The 20,484-nt window shown below is 30.9% G+C and overlaps 1 protein-coding gene across 1 annotated transcript in view; it reads right to left on the bottom strand.

Moving 5' to 3' along the window:
* Positions 1-20,484, bottom strand: part of LOC127066738 (protein TIS11-like) — a 39,082-nt gene that overhangs the window by 10,752 nt on the left and 7,846 nt on the right. The window lies entirely within an intron of this gene.

The raw sequence follows: 20,484 nt of genomic DNA on the forward strand, positions 1-20,484 counted from the left end.
TAACTCTCTTTAAAAGCTACCTAAACGAAAAGATCTCCTCTACCTTTTTTTCTGTCCATTAGCTTTGAAATATTTTTACTCCAATTCCAACGTATAACTCTTAAGATATTTTTACAATTATTACATTTCTTACTAATGTTACCATAGTCTCATCCAACGTTGAATGCTAATTATAGTCACCCAACAAAATTTTCCTTCAATTAAAAATTTTATTTGAATTTTGATAATTTCATTTACGATAGTTCCAATAAATCTCTCCATATAACTTTAATAATAATTAAAAAAAAAAAAAAGAACTATAATTTCCATAACAGGTTGAAATATCAGTGGTATGTTGGTTATTCGATTTGTTCCGTACAATAATAGTCAAACTTCGCCATATTAACGAAAGATAAATTTCAAAATCTTCATACATAGGATCAGAATTATCAGTATTACAATAATTAATCGAACATATGTCATCCCATTGACCGAACAAAAAGATACTAATATAGTAAAATTAAAAATGCTAAAAACTCTTACGATCAAAGGGGTTGAAAAAAGTTATGACATTAATCTCGATCTTTCAAACAATTATGAAAACCGAAATAATGTTATAACTGTTACATATATATCGATCACGATCTATATAGATTTGATTGAACTTGATATATAATACATATTTTTTTTTATACAAGTTTTATCTTCGTTCTTATTGATTCTCATATTGACTTTACGAAACTGCTAACGTGTATGAAATTCTGTTATGAAATCGATATGAACATTCGTTAATTATTCATTTATGCCGACGTCGCCATTTTTTAAACGAGTAAACTTAACAAAAATTTATCGTTTTCGAAGAAATTGCAATGCAGAAGACATTCATATCCGAAATCATTTTTTTTCTTTTTCCCTTTTTTTTTAAGAAATTTAGAAAAATTTTTAAACTGTGGAAGGGTTTTAGGATTTAAAAAAAAATATCTATTGTTCAAACGCGTACTGAACTTTCTTCAAAGAAATATTGAAAATTGATATAATATTTTCATTCTAACTAAAACTAAAACCGATATGAACGAAGATCACATATCGTTATATCCCATAACAGTTATAATACTTTTTCGATTCTCGTAACTGGTTCAGTAATAATTAAAATCTTCAATACTTGTATATTTTAAATACCAGTATTTTGCTCAGTAAATTAAAACCGGTATTATACCAATCGTTATTAATAAAACTAATAAATACGATATTATTACTGAAAATTGAAAAAAAATATCGATAATTATTTCGATTTTTCTATTGCAAATGCGATCGATTAAAATCAAAACATTTTTCTTTCTCAATAATTTAAAGCAAATAAAAATATATTTAACAATCAACTTGTTAATCGCAAGTATTAATATGTCGATATCTAAGAATATAATCAGATGAATTATATCTTAATAGTAATAATAAACTCATGTTGTCTACGATTAGAGAATAATTATATATAATTCCTGAAAATTTTTTATTGTTTTCCTCCAAAATTTTTTAATATTCTTTTTTGATCGTCTTTATAATAAGAAGTGAAAAACTATTCCCCATAATAGTGATAAGTGGGAAGGTTCATAGTGATCTCATGGTAACCAAATGTTTTATGACAATGCGTGATGGATTTAGAAGAAAATCAAGATTTTTTTTTAATCATAAAACGGAACATTTTTAGTTAAATGAATTTTCCAAAAAAAAAAATTATACATAAAATAGTATAATACCGCTTCGGTCAAAAACGATGTACAACACAATTTGAAACACTTAGTTTTTGGAATCATTTAAAACCCTTAAGACCAATCAGGACGATTGTCCTATTGTTAAAGAACACGAAGCAACGAGGAATTGGAAAAATCCAAATCTGACTTAATAGAAACTTCTAAAATTCGAAAACTATTAATTCGAAAAAAAGTGAAGATTTCTCTTGAATATATCTGACAAACCCGACATTTTACCGAGTGTTTGCCATTCCCATTTGTCAGATATTTTCTTAGGCTTAGATTAGATTAGAAAGCTTAAAAAAAAATTTTCGAATATTTCGATTTACTTATGTTTATTCTTAAAAAGTTTAGATAAGCTATGAATCAGTATCGCGATTTGCTTACGCGTCGTCGACGTCGTCGACGTCAGCGTCGCTTTATCAAAGATTAAAAAATATGTTAAACATTTGAAATTTGAAGGTTTTTCTTTCTTCTTCTTCTTTTTTTTTTTTTTTTTTGGATTATAGATAAAGAAAAACAAGCATCCGATTTATCTAGTAATCGACAAAATACTATGAGGATATTGACAGCAACAATGATCGCACGAGTTTTTGTTAAAAAAAAATTTAACGATAGAGAGATAAAGTATTATTGTCATTGAGGGAAAATTCCACTTTGTTGAACAGAGTGTAAATCGTAAAAGATATCGTCTTTGAGAAACTACGAAAATAAAGATCTCTTGCTCGTATCTCTCTCTCTCTCTCTCTCTCTCTCTCTCTCTCTCTCTCTCTCTCTCTCTCTCTCTGATTCTCGCCCTCTTCTTTCTCATACACAAACGCACATATACTTACGTACATGCTCGGGACAAAAGTATTAAACGGTGTGATTTATCTCTCACGACGCGAGAATTACGCCATGTTACGTTGACACTTTAAAATCTCAATAAGGCGCTTCAGATAAGACGTGCCATCGTCTAAAGATATATTACCGAAGTTTAAACTTATTGAATTCGAAAAATAAAATGAATAAACGAAAAAGAAACAAAAAAAAGAAAGAAAAAAAAAGAACTTGTTACAAATAAAAAAAAAAGAGTCGAACAAACAAATAAACGAAAAACTCTTTCCGGAACTTAAAAAAAAAAAAGATTTTTATTTCTATTATACTCTAAAACGATTAATCGATCTATACATGACGGTTAAAAATTAACTTCTCGTTCAAAAATAAACCGAAGATTTGCTTTCGAAAGCAAACGGGAGAGGAAGGAGTGCAAAGTAAAAAAGAAAAGAGAAGAACAGAGAAAAAGAAAAGAAAAGCAAAAAAAAGAAGAAGAAAAGAAAAAGAAAGAAGAAAGAAGAGAGAAAGAGAGAGACAAACAGACGATTCTCTTTTCTTGCTTGTTGGATAAAAAGAAAGAAATAGAAGAACGTGCACGCAACTCGGGGTGGCGGAGACGAGGACGTAGAGGACGGGGGTGGAGGGTGGGGGTGGGGGCGGGGACAGGGGACTATCGAGTATCGCGAAACTCGAGAAATCACGCGGAACGCTCACGGCTCTGAATTTACTCTGGCTTTGAGTTTATCGTCACGTTACAAAAGGCCAACGAAGAATCGTTGTTTCGAGGTTCGGTTCTTAAATGACAACATCGAGAATCGTATTGTCATAATCGACGACGATATAATAAACGCTAGCGATTCCTCCTCCTTCTCCTCTTCCTCCTCCACAATCTCTTCGTCCTCCTCGTCCTTCTTCTCTTTCTCGTCAACGTATATACGTGCGTGCATGCGTGCGTACGTACGTGCGTACACACACATACACGTATATACACACAAAAGTACATAACGATATAACCACGAGTGGAAATTTCCAAGCTCGGAGATAGGCTGCGACCGACGACGCGGATCGTCAGTCACCGACCGCCATTACATTCACAGCTAATCATCTTTTTTTTCTTCCCTTTCACCCTCCTACCCTTTTACCTTCCCTATTTATCTATTTATCTATTTATCTATCTATCTATCTGTCTGTCTGTCTGTCTGTCTGTCTGTCTGTCTGTCTGTCTTGTCTATCTATCTATCTACCACCCTTCCTCCCTTAACTTACTCGATCTCTTCATTCGATATTTTTCCATTTGTTTCATCACTATTTTTTTTTTTTCTTTTTCATCCTTTTTTTCAAGTTGCATCGATGTGTGTGTTGTTTTATAAAATTCGCGCGAGGGTATTTCATTTGGCCGTCGTCATCGTCGTCGTCACCAGACGCATGTGCATTATCTGGCGTTTAACGTATTTCTGAATTATTTATATAAGCAATACTTGACACTAATATACATATGTATTTACGTTTATATACGCATTTCTTTATATGTGTACATGTCTTCTTATCGACATGTCGATATACGTATCTATATATATACATACACATATATATGTATGTATGTATGTATGTATGTATGTATGTATGTATGTATGTATGTATGATATTGATAGGAGTCAGCCATATTTTATACCGACAATTTTTTCTTTTTTTAATCTTTTCGTAGTGGTCAGCAGAAAGATATCAGAGATAGACAAAAAGGGGAAAAAGAAAAAGAGAGAAGAGAAAATCTATCAAAATTACAGAGAACTCGAAGAAAAACATGTATGTAAATACATAGGACACACATACACACACACACACACACATGTATTTGCATTAGCGAGAAGGATGGAAACGATGGATTGATCCAGGTATTCTCGGCGAAAGACAAATATTAGAATTTTCCCAAGTTTCTTTAGCTTTTTTTTTTCTTTTCTTTTCTTCGTTTTTTTTCTCTTTTCTTTTTTTTTCCTTTAACGTAAAGAAGAAAACATTGTATTATCCTTGCGAGGATTTCGAACGACCTTTCAAGAAGATATGCTAAATCGTGCAAACGTTTGCTCATTTATTAACGAGCTTAAAACACCACGTGTCGCGCATGATAAAATATATAGAGGTACATATAACGCATACACACATACAAGCATATATATATATACATACATACATAAATATGTATAAATTATAATAAAGAACAAGAATGTTAATCACGTTCCAAGTATATTCCACGAATTTCTATGCGTACCGTTGAAGATTACGTCACGTGTCCCGGTGAATGTGTTTTATCTTATATACAATGAATAAAATAAAGTGAAAGAGAGAGAGAGAAAGAGAGAGAGAGAGAGAGAGAGAGAGAGAAAGGGATAGAGAAGAAAAAAAACGAAGAAGAAAGACAGGAAAAGGATGGGTAAGACGATAATTGAGAAAATAAACCCCCATCCAAATTTTCTCAGAAACGCTGTCTAAAATTCACGATGAGTTTCTGTAGCTATGAATAAGAAAGAGATAGAAAGAGAAAGAAATAGAAAGAGAGTTAGAGAGAGAGAGAGAGAGGGTGGGAGGAAGAAGGGGGTAAAAGACACACGTGTTTCGTAAAGTAGCAGCAATAGCATTCGAATAAGCGCATTAACCGCGCTTCGTCTTGTCGTCTTCGATGATTCACCGAACGTTTCGAGCCATCGGACTAGACAGCAGTCATTCTTCTCTTCCTTTAAGATGACTCTCTCTTTCTCTCTCTTTCTCTCTTTCTCCTTCTCTTTGTTTCTCTTTTTCTCTCTCTGTCCATCTCTCTCTCTCTCTCTCTCTCTCTCTCTGTCTTTTAGTTCTACCATACTTCAGATTCTCCTCTTCGTTCGGACACACGCGTGCAAAATGAACCTCGCTGAGACAGCAGAGTGAAAGAGAGGGTGGAAGGGACGGACGAAGGGACAGAGAGGAAAGAGAGAGAAAGAGAGAGAGATATCTTATGTTAAGCGTGTATTCTATGCACTAGACGGAAATAGAAGGAAACTTAGAATTTATTGTACGTAAAGATGGTAAAGAATATTTTAAGATATATTATGTAATAAATATGTACTAATTTATAGTATACATTATTACTAATAGCATACTAAATTAATACCACATAATCATATAATAAATATTTATCTAATATACGTAGGAATATTTGTAACACTCTAACGTTTGTATTTTACAATATTGTTTAAATATATTTTTAGTATATTAATACTTTTTTATATGTGCATAATATACACACTAATCTTTTTAATATTCTTACTAAAGATTAATTTACTATACAATACAATTGCTAATTCTTTATATACAAATAAAGTATATACTGAAATTATCCTCTTTTTTTCTTGTCGAAATTGAATAAAGAATAATTGAGATAATTAAATAACAAATATTTGATCGCGTATCGAATATAATATACATACATTTATACCATGCATATATACACACGACATACTACACACACATACGCACGCACGCACGCACGCACGCACACGCACACAAACACACGCACACACATTGAGGTACTCAGAAGAAACGCGCTGAACCGCACAAAGAACCTCTCTCAAGGTTGCGAGAGCAGTAGCTAGCAAGCAAGTAAGCAAGCGAGCAAGCGAGCGAGCAAGCGAGCAAGCAACAGCATAAACGCGCGCACTCGTGCGTACTTACGCATGTATGCGCATAAGATGGGAAACGAACGACGAATGTACGCGTGGTGCACTGCCCGTCGCTCGTATATTTTTGCTCTCTTCCACGCTGCTTCTACTTCGATATTCAAGGAGAAATATCTCCTTGGTTGCTTTTGCTTGCTCTCTTCGCCCACTCCTATTCGAGCTTACAAGCTACATGCATACATGCACGCACACGTCCGTACATATATACATACATACTTGCATATATAGGTGCATACATACGTGCATACATAGGTGCATACATAGGTGCATACATACGTATTAGCTATTTTCTCTTTCTCTCTCTCTTTTCTCCCTTCTTTTTGTTTTACTTCGTACACGAAATGCACGTTTCTTTATTTTTTTTTTTTTAGTCATGTTCCAATAATTTAAAAAATTGTAAAATAGCAATTTGAAATATTGCTTTTCTTTTCTTTTTTTATGAAAATTCGAGAGAATGAAAAATGTTGATTTTATTTATGAAAAGCTCATGATCGATAAAAGATCGATGGAACGATCGAGATTTTATGAGAATTATTTGAAGATCGTAATGAAGTTGTTGCGTTCGCTACGCTTTCTTTCTTTTTAATGTAAATATGTTTTTTAACGAGGGAGAGAGAAAGAGAAAGGAAAGAATATTTCATGATATGAAATGTGCTTTGTAACATTTCAAAGTCGCCGATGCGTAATACGAATTTTTCGACTTTTGAAGTTCGAAGAAATCAGATAAAGTTGATTTATTTAGGAAAAGCAAACGTACGAAATATTTCGCGATATAAAATTTTATCGCATTTTCGAACTCGAAATAGTAAATTTTATCTAATTTTGTGGAAATCAGATAAAGTCGAATTATTCGCGAAAAGTGAATGACGGGACGATCAGGAGTAATAAAAGAACGCGTGTAAAATTCGCGACGCCCTGAGTTTATTCCACTTTTTTATTAGCCTTTTTTTCTTTTATTTTCTTTTTATAGAATGATCGAGAAAAAAAGATATTACTTGATTAAAACAGCTAAACTAAGTGGATAAAAAAGAAAAGAAAAAACTAAGAAAGATAGAAATATTTACAATCTTCTTCAAATTAAAAAACAAAAAAAACTGAGATAGCCAATTAATACGCAAAAAAAAAATGAACGATCACACGATCGAAAATGATATACAACGGATAAAAATTACGATAACGTGGACATCTGTGGCATAGTTTTCTTTTTTTTCTTTTCTTTTTTTCTTTTTTTTTCTTTTTCACAAGGATAATCAAGAAAAAAATGGCCACGACGGCTCGTAAAACATCCGAGAGACGACGACGGTTGATGATATAGTACTTCGTGAAACAAAAAAGAAAAGAAAAAAAAAGAAGAATGAAAAAATGGCGTCGATGATACATGTATCTCGATAGAGGCGGTTGGTACCACCAGTCACCGACTGTACCGCCATCATCATAGTAGTTACCGTAGAGACGAATAATCGTTGTCATCGTCACGATCTCAGTGTAACACGCGTGATCCGCAACGTAAACAACATGACGTTGATCAGGTGTAACCATCGATCGAGATACAACTAACCGATTAAAATAGTTGGAGATAACATGATCGACCGATATTTTTAAATTCGTACCCAGAAAAAACGAATACATTTAATTTCTATTAATCAAAAAATATATACACATATATCATATAATGAATATTTTGTTTGCAAGATTGTTAAGTTAATACGCGCTGTTTTTAAAAATGTGTAAAATATTTTTTAATTAAATACTAAAAATATATATTTGTTTTTATATTATATATTTTATATATACACTCTTGCTATATATTAACATATTTATTATTAATGAATATTAGTATACTTATATTCATATATATGTATATATATAAAATTATATATTATAGAATGAATATATTTTGTTTGCAAGATCGTTACGTTACGTGTTGTGTTTTTACGAATGTAAAATCTTTTTTAATTAAATATTAGAAATATATAATATTATTTTTTATATTATATACACACAATCTTATGTTATATAATATATTTATGATTATTAAATATTAGTTCACTTATATATTCATACATACATACATACATACATACATACATACATACATACATACATACATACATATATATATATATATACGTATATGTATGTATGATTCAATAAATTATATAAAATAAATATGTAAAAAGCATTAGTATTTTTTTTTTTTTGACTAGTTTGAATGAGTTAAGAAATTTCGACGAGCACGATCGAGTCCTCCACTATTTAAGTCAGTCGATCGATCGAATATGTCTTTAAAAAGAAATGCACTTTCCTATTGCAGCTATTTTTCCCCCCCTTCGCTTCTCTTTCAAGCAACGTCTAGACTACAAGTCACGCCATATAAATCGTATGTAGGAATTGCGACACGCGATGCGTGTCCAATCCGTTCGTACATTCGTTCGTTCGTTCGTTCTCGCGAATCGAATATTCGCATACGAGAAAGATAAAGAGAGAAAGAAAAGATAGGAATACAAAGAAAATGATGACGTTGTCGTTGCAATGAAAAATAAAATAAAAAACAAAACAAAGATAAAAAGAAATAGGGAAAGACCAATTTTGCAATAGAGTGAATTCACATTACTACTGAAGTTTCAATGAAATTCACGATACTTTCAACATGCGGAATAATATTTATAAAAAAAAAAAAAAGAAGAAAAGAAAAAGAAAGAACAAAAACGACCGATCAAAGTGCAATCGTGAAAGAGAACGATTAGCGAACGATAATTTCGATTGTTATCGTGTTTTTATTTGTTTGAATCGATCACTGAGAGAATGAATCAGACTCGATCAGGATACTACCGGAAAATAGTGTATGTACGTTCATGTATACAAAAGGTGGCCTTGTATAACCCTTTATAAAGAAGGCCTTGATAAAGTCTTTAATAATGCATAACATAAAAATGGATCTTGTACAATGGGTCTGACTCGAAGCTATAAACGATTGAACTACACACATGTATGTGTGTATGTGTATTTATATAAAGATAATAAATCTAAATATATAATATAAATCTAAATTTATTATATATAATATATATATATATATAGCTAAATCGTTTATAGCTATGAATTGCATATATAAATACAATATATGTTATGTTATATACTATGCCATACTACGATACATTATATACAATAACTAAATAATTATAGTTCAGAATTGATATAATATTCTATTATAATATAACATAATATAGTAAAACAATACTATATTACATGTATTGTTACAATATTGTTATATTATATTATATCAATGATATAATACACATAAAAAAGAAAAAAGAAATAGAAAAGAATCAGAAAGCAGTATCTTTCGAGAGGAATATCGATAGACATTTTATCGACGAAATTTAATTTGCAAATATCTTGTATCGCATTTCGACTTTTCTTTTTCACCCTTATTTCTTACTTCTCTCTCTCTCTCTCTCTCTCTCTCTCTCTCTCTCTCGTTCATCGAAGAAGAAATAGAAGGAACAAAAGAATCTCGAGCGAAGCGAACGAAGGAACGTTTCGCTTTCCGGTGCAGACGAGCGTATCGCCCCTCTGACTCGCCTTCGCAAGACGGTACATACATAAATACATACATATGTACTTATACACATACGTACATACTTACACATACGTACGTATTTACACATACGTACGTACTCAAACGTACGTATGTACTCACACATACGTATGTACTCACACATACGTATGTACTTACATATATACATACATATGTATATAACATATATATACGTACGTACGTATATTACACGTTTCCCTTTGTGGAACACGGTGACTGCTTTTGCTTCGAGAGTATTCTCTCTCTCTCTCTCTCTCTCTCTCTCTCTCTCTCTCTCTCTCTCTCTCTCTCTCTCTCTCTCTCTCTCTCTCTCTCTCTCTCTCTCTCTCTCTCTCTCTCTCTCTCTCTCTCTCTCTGCCTTATGAACACGACGGATAAGAACTTAAGAACAGAGTCCAAAGAGAAACATTCTTTTTTTCTTTTTTTTTTTTGATAATTAAATAATTAAGTAACGTAGAATTAAATATCGATATTTAATTCTACGTTACAAAGTCGAGTTATTTATTATTAACGCGCTGTGAAATAAATTCCTTTATGTTATAATCAAATTTAATTTGAAAATTATTGACGGATTCAAACGTATGTCAAAGATGTGAGATGTAAAAAGGAAAAAGGAAAATTAAATCCTCAGAGACATGAGAGATCGCTCATATGAGAGAAATTATTTAATCACGTATAACCCAATTTTGTGTCTATAAGAAAAAGATAAAGAAAAAGAAAGAAAAAGAAAAAGAAGAAAAAAAAAACATTATATAATGTGAAAGTTACGGGTATTGCTACGGGTATTATATTTATACTAAGTAGTTACATAATATAACTATAATTGGTATTATACTATAGTATTACTTATATACTATAATATTTTTATATTAACATTAGTATTACTTATATAATATTATTATACCAAGAATTGTTATACTAAAACGTTATATATATATATATGCTTTGTATAAATAATTATTTATAATCATATATATACATATATACTTAGTATAGATATAGTATGGATAGTTATCAATACATACTATATGATTAATACAATATAAGTAATACTACAAATTTTGTAATAGTTATACTTGCAACTGTACGTAATATAGACACGTTTTTTTATCTTCCTTACTATATTGCAAACACGGTAACAACAAAAAATAATGTTTTATCAGAGAAAAAATTGTTCATATATTCATTACGTTTTATAATTCTTTTCTTCCATTTCCGGGTTCAGGATCTTTCCTAGTTAGCATGTTTAAATAGCTAATATAAACGTTGTTCTCGGTGGTAATTATGTGTTGGAGGAAAAAGAATATAAAAGAATAAAACTAAAAATTAAAAAAACAAATAAATAAATAAAAATGAAAGAAAGAAAAAAATTAAATCTCTCAATCATCTCTAGCACGAAACATTAATCAATGCGATTTTTTATTATTCTTTTATCAAGCGAATAAATCATTGTCTACTATATTAATTCTATTTCTATTTGCCTATCATCTATCTATCTATCTATCTCTTTGTCTCTCTTTTTCTAATCGAACCAAACTACCATAAAAACCGATGATTATCCAAATAATCGACAAAGTATCGATGATATCTTTCCAAATCTTAAATCGAATACTACTATATTTAACGATTTTTAAACTTCGTCGTTTTATTTATTTTCTCTCTTTTACTTTTTTCTCTCTTCTCTTTTAACTTTTCTTTTTTTGTTTTCATTGTTAAAGCAAATATACCCTTTATGGTCCCACGGCTGACCAACCAACCAACCAACCAACCAACCAACCGACCGACCCGACCATGATTTCCTATTATTGGTCGGCCGTTAAAATCGCTGGCTGTGTTTCAGAGATCACGAAAAGTGGTTTTCTGTCTGTTCTCTTCTTATTGAAGAAAGAATTGTCTCGTCTCCCTCGAAATCCGGTTTTCTTTAGTTCTTTCCTCTCCTCGTCCGACACATGTTCTTCCTTTTGTAATTCTTACGGTGGACCATTCACGAATCTTTCAAACGAACCAGTTCGAAGCAATTGGACGAAAAAGAGCAAAGAAAAAAAGAAAGAAAAAAAATGAAAAGGAAAAAAAAAGACCAAATTTAACCTCAAATCGTTTAAATTCTCAATTATTGCTTATTTGTTAACCCTATATATAGCATGCCATGTAGTCGCAGTAGACCTTGAAGTTGCATATTTTGTATTTTTTTTTTTTTTACTTTTATATCATTTTACTGTCAAATAAAAAAATTGTTTTTCTGTCTTATACTATAATATACTATGTATGATATATTATGTATTTAATATACTATATATTATATAGTATTATCTATTATGATATATAGTATGATTTGTATATGATACAAATCATACTATAGTATAACACGATGTAATAGCATAATTTATTGCATATTATAGTAATAGATAATAATATATTGTTATACATTTTACTATTATAGTAATATATAATATATTACATACAATGTCTATAGTAATCGTAATTGTATTAGAGTATTTTATAATCGTATAAGATAATCAAATTTTGCATAGAAGAATGACAAGTAAATTAATTAGAAAAATTTACTTTGAACGATCTAAACTAAGATAGAAATCTTAGAATCTCGTACGTTTACGCTGCTTAGATCCTCGAAAAACAAGAATTTTAATACTCTACGAAATACTGTGAAATGTGAAGTAACGACGTGACGACGGATGTAGGAATCAAACGATGGAAATGTTTCTACGTTAACGAGATAGAAAACAAAGAACACATTTAAATGATTCATTTCTCCTATTATATTTATACACACACGAGGAAGTTATTAATCTTTCTTCGAAAATCATTTTGAAAGAGCACGACATTTGAATAATACATTTTATGTTGGGAAATTCATAATTACGATAAAAAAAAATAAAATAATAAAATAAAATAAAAAATCATTACACATGTATATGTGTATGTACGTATGTATGATACGTCTGTGTGTGTACGTTTCTATTTCAAGAAATGTATGAACAGGATGAGTCGTTCATTTGCAAAATCGATTAACACCACAAAAAAAAATTATATACGTCGTATATTATTTACAATTTAACGATGATTAAAAAAATGTTTTTTTTTTTTCATTTGATAATCAAGCTTGAAAGAGCTCAGCTTATTCATTAAAGATATTAATTTTAAATGTAAAAATCTTTTTATCAGATATAAAAAAAATTAGTCAGATGTAAAAAAAAAGAAAACAAAAAAAAAAGAATTAATAATCGATCGAGTGCTCCGCCATAAGAATTTGTTAAAAATTCTAAAAATGGCGTTAATCTTGCTTTGACCTTGTAAATGACGCACGCGTATCCATATACATCGATCGAAGATGGCAAAAACAGAAAGTTAGAAAATAAATAAACAATTGGAATCTTCGAAAGAAGAACGTTATTTTACTGTAGAACAAAAGCGTATTATTCGTTTTATTTGTCAAGGCCAAAGTATATTCCCAGAAGTACACGCATTGCATCTCATAAATACGTACGCACGTTATCAGACAGTTGCATAAAACAATAGATCGGTCTATTTTTAGACTCATTGACAGTGATACTACAAAAAAAAAAAAGAAAAGAAAAGAAAAAAAAACGACTTATAAAAATGCACATACATACATACATACATATAAAATCGAAGAAGAAAAAAATGGGCAGAAGAAGAAAATCGTAAAAAATTGCAAATTAATTCGAAAGTATCGAAATATCGAAATTTTCGATCGTGAAATGTAAGAGGATCAAAAAAATAAATAAACAAATTAAAAAAAAAAAAAAAAGAAAATCTAATATGACAAACGTTTTGTCAAGTCGTTAAAAAAATGAATCATCAGAAAGCCTAAAACTAATATATAAGTATACACGATCGCGACAAACGAACTTTCTTATGGGTAAGAAAAGAATTCTTGCGTATATGTATGTGTTTGTACGTGTGTATAAGAGAATGCATGGATGCATGAGTGCATGCGTGCGCCCACGTATGCGTAAAAGCCAGTCAGTCGTTTTTATGCTTGCACCCATAATACACGTGTGTAATACATATGAACGTGGGGGCTCTCTTATGTGTGTTTCTTTGTCTGTCTCTTTCTTATACCTTCGAGTATTTTTTCTCCTTTCGTTATACCAGTAGTTGTGTGTTATGTTCTCTCTCTCTCTCCCTCTTTCTTTCTCTCTTTCTCTCTCTCTTTCTCTGTCTTTCTTTCTTTTTCTGTTTTACTCTCTTTTCCTCTTCCGACGTTTACCCTTCGTTCTTCTCCACGCATTTCCTTTCTCGTAGAATACTAAAAACGTTGGAACGAAGTCTTTCTTCTCGAAACTCGTAGGTAGCTCATGGAAAAGACCGCGAGAATATTTTTTGTTACTTCCTCGTAAGATATACATGCATACATAATATATATAATATAATATATATATATATATGAATACATGTAACGTATATAATTATAAAAAAATATATATTTTATATATATATTTGTAAATGTATATAATTATAACAAATATGTATATTTTAGATATAGTCTTTTAAATATTACAGAAAAAAGTTATTAGAAAATTATTAGAAAATTAATTAAAATTACACGAAATATCCATCGAAAGAAATTTTAATGTGTGTGCGCGTATGTGTGCATGTATGTGTGTATGCATATATTTTTTAGATATGTAGTAAATTAAATGCTTCAAAGTTTTTGCTTTCTTTTGTGCGTGTACCTTTTTTTTCAATTATTTCTATTATCAATTTCTCTACAAACGGATCAATGTATACATGAATATATTTGAGACGTATTTCTTCAATGTAATAAAATAAAATGCTTCAAAAATTGTTTTTCTTTGTCATCTTTCCTTTCTTTCCTTTTTTTTCCATTATTCATTCTTTTACAAACCGATAAACCTATTATACAAGTATTTACTTGACATATATATTTTTGAAATGTAATAAATTAAATGCTTCAACAATCGTTTCTTCTTTTATCCAATTCCTTACAAACTGGTTTATGCATACACAAATTTATTTAAGATATGTAATTCTTAGATATAATAAATCAAATGCTTCAAAAATTGCTATTCCTCCTTGTTCTTCCTTTCTTTCGTTCTTTTTTTTTTCCATTATTCATTTTCCTACAAACCGATAAACCTATACAAGAATTTACTTGATATATGTATTTTTGAAACGTAATAAATTAAATGCTTTAACAATCAAATTTAACATACGAATTAATCGATGTAAACACAAATTTATTTGAAATTTTTATTTATTATTATTAATAACAATATCATTTATTATTATTATTATTATTATTATTATTTAATAATATATATTATTAATAATAATATATAATAATTAATACTAATAAAATACTTTTTTTGTTTTAATAAATTCGTGTGACAATAAAAGCGATTAGAGATCTCGAAATGGCGTTTAAAGTACTGACAAGTGTCCTTGAACGGGACCGTGTCGGTCGTATCGATGTCATCAAGAGAGTAAATCGACCTTCCTTTTTTCTCTTCCTCTTCTCGAAACTTGTCCTTGATTCGACAGAGGAAGAGGAAACGTGACTAAAGCGTAAGCAACCAAGCAACCAAGCAAGCAAGCACAGCAACCAAATACAGCGACTAAGCAAGCAAGCTAGCAAACACAGCAAAAAGATGATACATATCCACCATTTTCTTCGTTTGTTCGGGATAAATCTTATCAAATATTCGTTAACGAAACCACCATTGTGTTTCAACTTCTTTTCTTTTCTTTTCTATCCTCTCTCTTTCTTTCTTTAAATATCTTTTTATCGCTACTACTATATTAAACGAAAGAATGATTCATGAACGTTGGAATCGAAAGCAACTTTGTGACCAAGAGAAAGAAAGAAAAAAAAAAGAAAGATAGACAGATCTTGATCTTCTGAATCGAATTTGAAATTGAGGGAAAAAAATAAAAAAAAAAAAAGAGAGAGAGAGAAAAAGAGAAACGAACAGGCTTTTCGAAAGCGATTAAAATTTCTCTTCTCACTCTCTCTTTCTAAATCTTTACTTTTAAAACTTTGGATTATTCCGAGACAAGTATTTTTTTTTTTTATTTTTAATTCAGTTCAGTTTAATTTAATTTCATTTCATTTAAAATCCATCGACTTATATCAGCGTTTCTGTAATTTGTCATGCAGCTTAATAACGTCTGTTGTCAGTAATGATAGCGAGGTTCTCCAAATGTTTATAAATGTAACGTTTTTAAGAACCTAGAGAACACGATAAAAATCACTGTACATTACGTTTCAAAGAGACAATATTTCTAAGAGAAATTGGCAAGGACTTTGTACGAAAAATTTCTGAGAATCTCTTTTACCAGTTAAGCCACTTTCGTCGCTTTGACGTAAGTTCGATCGATTTTATTCATTTCACGGCACATATTCAAAATTTAACACGGCTCATTGAGATTGAGAAATACTGATCTAAATCATACATACATATATATATATTATCATCATCATTATCTATATATTATTTATATACACGTATGTATATATATATATAAATGATTTCATTATTCGATCAATGATATATTATTTGATTTGATGTTTTTATTTTGATCAATATTTGTATTTCTTGATCGTGACAAAGAGTAAATTTTCTATTATAATTAATCTCTTTAAAAACTGATTAATTCATAAATAAAAGTTATTTAATAAACACACATACACATACGATTTAGATCATTCTCTACTCTATACACACAGCATATATGTATATACATATATACATACGTACCACAGATGTGCACGTGTTAATTTTCATGAATTTCCAATTGGAATTGATTTTCTTAAGCCTTAATACAGACGAGACGAAACGAAGACTAAATAAATTGCTTTCGGAGAAACTTCTCTGGTCTATTCTGATGCAATCATTTCTAAGAGGGAACGTTTCCGAGGAAAAACCAGTGTAGTTAACTAAGACACATATATACATACACGTACAAATACATTAGACAAACATACACATAGAAATAGAACAGACGTTCGTTCATGCGGTCTTATATTATAAAATTTATGAATTATCTTTTTCTATATAAGATACAATGACTTTAGAATTAACGCAAAGAAGAATAAAAGGGATATGAATCATTGTACATATTAGACATTTTGTGTATAAGGTGATACAAAAGGCCAAGTTCAATGAGAGATATAAATATTCCTGTTGAGTCATCAACATCATCATCGTCATCATCATCATTATCATCGTCGAATTCTATCGTCACTATACTCCTTGAAATTTTTCCAACCTGACTCTACTGACCGTATGTTTCACACATACACGTCTTTATCATTATACTTACAAGTCATCTATTTTTCACTTCACACTGCGTTTTTTAATAACGCACGTACAATACACAAGAAAAGACAGAAACGACGACTTTTTTTTTCTTTCTTTTTTATCCTATCGAAGCGTGCGACTTATAAGTCTTAACACATTATACATGTATGTACATATATGGATATTCTTCATTTAGAAAAATTTCATATCTAATTTGAGAATATCTAATCGCTTTGTCTTAACGATATTTATGACAAATCTATATATTTATTACCAAACGAATTTGCCTAACGATCATTGCTTTTGTTTGATATCAAATATAATTTTCCAAAAATATAAAACATACGAATGTTTCTGCTTAGATTAGAGAGAAAAGAAATGTTTAAACAAAACATTATTTTTTCTCCATTTATCGTAAAAGCATTTAAAAAATACATACACATATGCTCACAGACGCATAGAAAAATAAGGAGAGAAACGCATGATCTTTATTTTTTCTCTATAAATTTTTACAAGGAAAAAAGGTTAAAAAAAGAATTCTTTTTTATCGATTCATATTAAAAGCATTTGAGAAATAAATAAATATATATATATATAAATAAGAAGGAAATGGAAAGAGAGAGAAATTGACGACCTTCGACCTCGCAATCGCATCGAAAAGTCAAGCGGAAAGTATTTTCGAATTCTCATCGTAAAAATAGAAATTTATTCTCCGGCTAAGGCATTTCTTGTCGTTGAAAGGTCGCCGGGAATCGGCTTCGTGAGTCGTACAACCGAGGACACGGCCAAGAAAGAAAGAAAATAAAAAAGAAAAAGAAAAAGAGAGAGAGAGACACGTGGAAGATGGAAAAAGGAAATAAAATAAAAAGCAAATAAGAAAAAAAAACCAAAAGAAAAAGAAAAAGAAAAAGAGGAAGAGAAAAAGAAGAAAATGTACGTTTATGCACATACAAAGGTGAAGTTCAAAGGTCGATTCGCATGAATGAAACGACGGTGGTAGACGTAGACGTAAAGTTTACAACGTTGATGTAATAGAGACACACCACGAATGCCACGCAGCCACTATTGCCGCCGTCTATCATTTCTACCTTTCTCATTCTTTCTTAAATCGCAAATTGATTTATTTTCCATAACAGACTCCACCTGTATAAATTTTCACTACGATCTCGCGTAACGCGTATATACGTACATAAATACGTATGATAAACGAATATACGTATGATGTACGTACATATATATGTATGTATGTATATGTACGTGTGTATGATGTACGTATATTGCATATATGTATGTACAAGTAGGCAAGGCAAGTATGTACTTTTCAATGGTACGTTTGACGAAGTATAAGTATAAGACGTCGCCATTTTCATTCGCGCGAGAAAAATGACGTAAGCGACGTGCCATTCATTCAAATAAATAATAATAATAATTAATCCGTTTTTTCTTTTTTCATTATGGAAATCAATTCTCAATCGTACGAGTGATAATAATAACGATGATGATAATAATTCTTTTCCTCTAAGAAATCTTATTTTTCAATTTAGATAAGCTACCGAGCAGTTTACTTTCGCCGTTATATTGATCATTGCCACGATAATGTTCAAAACAGAGTGGATAAATATTTTTTTTTCAAGACGCTCGATATTCAACGAATGAGAAAGAGAGAGAGAGAGAGAGAGAGAGAGAGAGAGAGAAAGAGAGAGAGATAGTACGAGACACGTTTCGAAGGCGCGTGTCTTTGAGTAAATCAAGCGTGAAAGTGAAATCGAGAGCCGAGCTGAGAGTGGAGGAGGGTAAAGAGAGGTAAATAGAATGAGAAGGAGAAGAGGGTGAGGGAAAGAGAGGGAATGAAGTCGAAGTATATTCTCTTTGGTCCGACACTCTCGCTTTCCTCAGTTCGTAGTATGTATGTGTACGTATGTATGGGGTACGTATGTATGTGATGTGATGTGTGTGTGTGTGTGTGTGTGTGTGTGTGTGTGTGTGTGTGTGTGTATGACCAAGCCATGGCAAGAGCCATTTTTTCGGGCGCCATTTTTAATCGACTTTCGAGTTTCTCTTTCGTCTGTGCTTCTCGTAAGTAGTTAACTACATCTTACGTCGTTGACGACGAGAGCAAATGTAACTATGTATGTGTGTTTGTAGTAAGGTAGGAGCCATTTATATATAATTGGACATTTAAATATTTTCTATTGTTTATAGAAGAAAGAAAGAAAGAAAGAAAGAAAGAAAGAAAGAAAGAAGATATCGTGTGATTTTTCTTTTTAAGTGTATATAAAAGTACGAGTATGTAATAAAGAAAAAATTCCAACATTCGTTTCGTTTCTTTTTAAATACTACGAGTTTTAATATATGTTAATAAGAGGGTAGAGAAGAGCGAAGAGGGAGAGGATAACGACCACGTATACAATCGAGAGAGGTTTTCGTTTATTATGGGCGAAAGAATAACACCACAGCTACGAAAATAAAACGTCGTTCGAGATAAAAAGAGAAAGAGAGAAAGAGAGAGAGAGAGAGAGAGAGAGAGAGAGAGAGAGAGAGAGAGAGAGCACACAAGGACAGAAATGATTATTACTTCTTAGAGAAGTCTCGTGTGTTCGCATTTTATCCGACAAGAAAATATATATAGTTTTACGTTGTAAGGCCGATATCGAAGAAAGCTACACGTTATATCGGAAATCAATGGCGCAAACAAACGGGTAAAAAAGTGATAAGTACTTTTTATCGACTCTTATACACTTCTCGTAATAACGAAGATTACTTGAGCAACATGACGGTATTCTCTCGAGGAAAATAAAAAATAGAAAGGAAAAAAGAAGAAAGAAAAAAAAATAATATAAAAAAAATAAAAATAAAAATAAAAAAGATTTTACCCGTATCTCGCAATTGCGGTTAGCTATTTATTCTCTCTCTCTCTCTCTCTCTCTCTCTTTCTCTTTCTCTCTCTTCCTAGTGCGCGCTCTTTCATTCTCGATAGAACACTAGTACATCTCTTTATATATTTCTAGTGGAAATATATCTCGCACTTTGATCCCAAGATAATAATAACAGATGCTGCCACACGCACGCGAGATTACTTTTCCTTTTTTTTTCGAAAAATAGAAAGAAATAAAGAGAGAGAGAGAGAGAGAAATAGAAAAAAAGAATGAGAGAGATATACGTCACGTACGATATTTATCGAAAGGTTTCTAACAGCATCTCTTTTCTTTTTTAAATCTAACGAAAGATAAGAAACAAGGTTACATACACGCTTGGAATTATGTGTTGTAATCGATCGATAACGAGTATCCTTTCTTTTCAATCGTCAGTTTCGATACGTTCGATAC

This window comes from Vespula vulgaris, chromosome 10 (assembly GCF_905475345.1).
Source record: "Vespula vulgaris chromosome 10, iyVesVulg1.1, whole genome shotgun sequence".
Lineage (NCBI taxonomy): Eukaryota > Metazoa > Arthropoda > Insecta > Hymenoptera > Vespidae > Vespula > Vespula vulgaris.